Source organism: Pongo pygmaeus, chromosome 19 (assembly GCF_028885625.2).
Source record: "Pongo pygmaeus isolate AG05252 chromosome 19, NHGRI_mPonPyg2-v2.0_pri, whole genome shotgun sequence".
NCBI lineage: Eukaryota > Metazoa > Chordata > Mammalia > Primates > Hominidae > Pongo > Pongo pygmaeus.
Window position 1 is genome coordinate 16,089,465 of NC_072392.2, and position 3,725 is coordinate 16,093,189.

The 3,725-nt window shown below is 57.6% G+C and overlaps 1 pseudogene; it reads right to left on the bottom strand.

The window, feature by feature from the left end:
• Positions 1 to 692: 692 nt before the first annotated feature.
• Positions 693 to 3,178, bottom strand: LOC129029883 (keratin, type I cytoskeletal 16-like; annotated as a pseudogene).
• Positions 3,179 to 3,725: the final 547 nt, after the last annotated feature.

Here is a 3,725-nt window from a genome sequence, read left to right on the forward strand (position 1 = left end):
CAGAAAGCACTCCCTTCCACCCTCCAATGTAGATACTGTGTGCAGATGTGGGGGAGCCCATGGGTAGAGTTAAGATTCAAGCGTGGGAGTCTTTGGGTTAAAATACCTAAAAAGGTAGAGTGGTGTTCAAAGAAAGGCATGGACTTTGCAGACAGACAGAACTGAATTTGAGCTCCAGCAGTGCCACTTACTATCTGCATGATTTTATGCAAGTTACTGAAACTCTCTGAATTCTGGGGGTTGCCAATTCCAAAATGGGCCTGACCACACCCACCTCACAGGGTTGCAAGGGCAATATCATAAAATAACCTCTGTAGAATGCCTCCATGGTGTCAGTCAGCACGTGTGGACACTCCCCCCATCCTGTGTCCCACCTCCCACTTCCATAGAGCATGGAGGTCTTCCAGGAAGAGCCTTCAAGATCTTCTGAGATTTGTCCCATTTCCCACATCTCTCAGACTGTGAGGCTCCAGGAGGTTTCTGGAAAGCACCTGCAACTCCCCTCCCATCAGTTCAAGAACAGAGATCACACAGGTTTGCATCAACCAGAAAGTCAGCTTTATTAGCCCACCAGCAGCAGAGGGGCAGGAGACACAGCTGGGAACTGCGCCGGGAGAGCAGGGTCCTGACCCAGGCCTTCAGGAGGTGAGGCCAGCTGGTAGGCAGGAGGCTGTGGTAGAGGCAGCTCAGTTCTAGGAGCACTGGCCCTGGCTGAAGCTGGATGAGCCCTGCTCCTTGAGGATGGGCCAGGTCTGATGGCTCGAAGAGGACCAAGAGGAGTTGAGAAGGGGTCAGAGAGAGAGGAGGAGGTGAGAAGGGGTCTGAGAGCTAAGCTGACTCCAGGGCAGGGAGAAGGGAGGGCTGGGAGCTCTGAGGAGAAGGGCCCGGCCCCCACTCCATGGAAACAGGCAGAGGGGCTGCGGTGCTGGGGAGCCTCAGGAGCCTTACCCTCTGGGGAAGAATAGGATTGGCCAGATGCGTGTGGGGAGGAAAGGCTGTGGGAGAGAAAAGGCAGGGCAGTCAGTTGTGCTGAGAGCAGCAGGGGGGCTAAAGGGTCTGGGAGGCAGAACTGAGGGGCCTGGGACTCACTGGGCGTCCTCGCACTCCAGCAGGCGGCGGTAGGTGGCGATCTCCTGCTCCAGCTGTGTCTTCATGTCCAGCAAGATCTGGTACTCATGGCTCTGCTGCTCCATCTCACAGCGTAGCTGGGCCAGCTGCTCCTCCACGCTGGCAATCAGTCCCTGGATCTGGGACAGCTGCATGCAGTAGCGGCCTTTGGTCTCCTCCAGGCTGTTCTCCAGGGATGCTTTCTGCAAGTGAGAGAGAGAAAAAGAGTCAATGAAGGTGGTCACTCCTGTCCCTCCAGGTCTCTGGGCATGTTTTTTGAGAGGTGCCTGGATTTTGATCCCAGTTGGGGTACTGATGGGCCAGACAATATGGAGAAATGCTAGCCCACTATTCTAGGGCTAGTTTCTCTATCTATATAATGGGTCCAATGAGTCCTCTGGTCCCATCCTGAGAAAAGAAAGGTGGAACTAAATTGTGGCTTGTTGAGGGAGTGGTGGCCATTACTGGTGACTTGGGGGCTGCTGCTGTGCCGGGTCCTTCATACTATGCTGAACTGGGACTGCAGCTCAATCTCCAGGTCCTGGAACACCCTCTGGAGCTCCATCACCTCACTGCGGCTGCTCTGTACCAGTTCGCTGTTGGAGGCCACTTCCTTGTTCAGCTCCTCGGTCTGAGACAGGAAAGCAGAGTGAAAGGTGAGGCTCTCCCAAAGCCCCCAGCTGGGAAGTGCTGCAGGCTTCCTGAGGGCCCAAGCCCCACCTTGCTCAGGAACCAGGCGTCAGCATCTCTGCGGTTCTTCTTTGCCATCTGCTCATACTGGTCACGCATCTCATTCAGGATGCGGCTCAGGTCCACGCCAGGTGCGGCATCCATCTCCACGTTCACATCTCCACCGGTCTGACCTCATAGAGCAAGCATCTCCTGGGAAGGGATGGCAGGAGGCAGTCAGTTCAGCAGACTCCTCTCCTGGTCCTGGGTGCATCTGGCAACCCCACCAAACCAGCCTCCCATCCCGGAAGCCAGCAGCAACCGCACCTCGTCGTGGTTCTTCCTCAGGTAGGCCAGCTCCTCCTCCAGGCCTTCGATCTGCATCTCCAGGTCCGTACTGACCAGGGTCAGCTCGTCCAACACCCAGCACAGGCCATTGACGTCAGCCTCCACAGTCTGCCGCAGGGCCAGTTCGTGCTCGTACCTGGCAGGACAGAAGTCAGGTCTTCAGGCTGCAGCCCTGAGGATTCTGAGGCTCCGGGTCTGCCGGCCCTACTGGGTGGACAGCCCCACCCTTTGTCCCTTGCCCTCTGCCCCCAGCCCACCATGCTGGGAATCAGGCTCCCGTTCCTGGAGCCATTGGGGCCAGTGGGGCCTTGGCACAGGTGGCTTTGTGGCAACTGCTTCCCCAGGCAGTGAGTCAGCCCTTCAGAAGAACTCCCTGCCCCACAGTGACAGCCTTGGCTGAAAGAGACCTCAGTGATGCCATCCTGGGCTGTCCTGGGGAGCAGTTGCAGGGATCCTACATGTCCCACTCTGGGCAGGGGCAGAGTTCGTGTCTTCACTCTGCTTGCTGTGTGGCCTGAGGCTCCCCACCTCCCACCTCTGGGCCGGTTTCCCCTCAGTGGTGACCAGGCTGGACTGGGTGGCTGCAGAATCCCTTCTGGTTCTAAAAATCCTGTGACTCTCTTTCCCGTCTTGGATCTAATTCCAGTTCTGGAGGCTGCCTTGAGCCCCCGGGATCTCCAGAAGTGTGTGCACCATACAAACAGCACTGGCCGTGGAGCCAGACAGGCGACACTAAGTCCCTGCTCTGCCCTTACCAGCTGTACAGCACAGGCTGGTCCTATAGCCCCTTGGTCCTCAGTTTTCTCATCTGTAAAAGGGGATGACACACCACTAGCCACAAAGAAACATGCGTGAAGGACCCCACCGGCCCTTCCCCAAGGGCCAGCCCTGCCCCTCATCTTCCTCATCCTCCCCCTCCAGCCACCTGCTCCTCACACTCACCTCTACACACTGGCACCCTCCCACACCGCTACACGGGGCCCTGCGCCCCCCACACTCCCAGCTGAAGAACACCACAGCCCCACACCTACCTCCTCCACTCCTCTACCGCCATCCCCTAATCACAGGCACCCCACCTGCAGGCTGGTGGGAGGGAGCCCCATCCTGCCACTACAGCCAGGTCTGACCTCTGACCCCGCCGTGGGCCTCAGAGTCCCCCCCACCCTGTAGAAACAGGACTGGCTGGGGATTCATTCCCAGCAGTTCCCTCTCCTGTGTCCACAGATCCCAGGCTGGGCCTGGCAGCTCCATTCATCCAGCTGAGCTGGGGGAGAGCACTGGTCATGGGTCCACTCAGGCATGCATGGTGTGTGCCGTGCGGTTCTGTGAGCGGGGATGACGGGGGCGTTATTCCTGCCACCAGTCCTCAGGTGAGGGAGCTGGGATTCAGGGAGGGTAAGTGGTCTTCCCAAGACACCAGTCACTGGAAGCTGAGATGTGAACCTGCCTGCCTGTTCTCCTTTCCTAAGCCTGTTCCATCATCCTGAGCCCTCTCTCTGTGCATCTCAAATTTATATCATTTTCTTGATCAGAGGGGACAGAGGGGTAACCAGATACAGGTGGAGAATCACTCAAAGTCACTCTGCCTTAAGCTGCAGAGC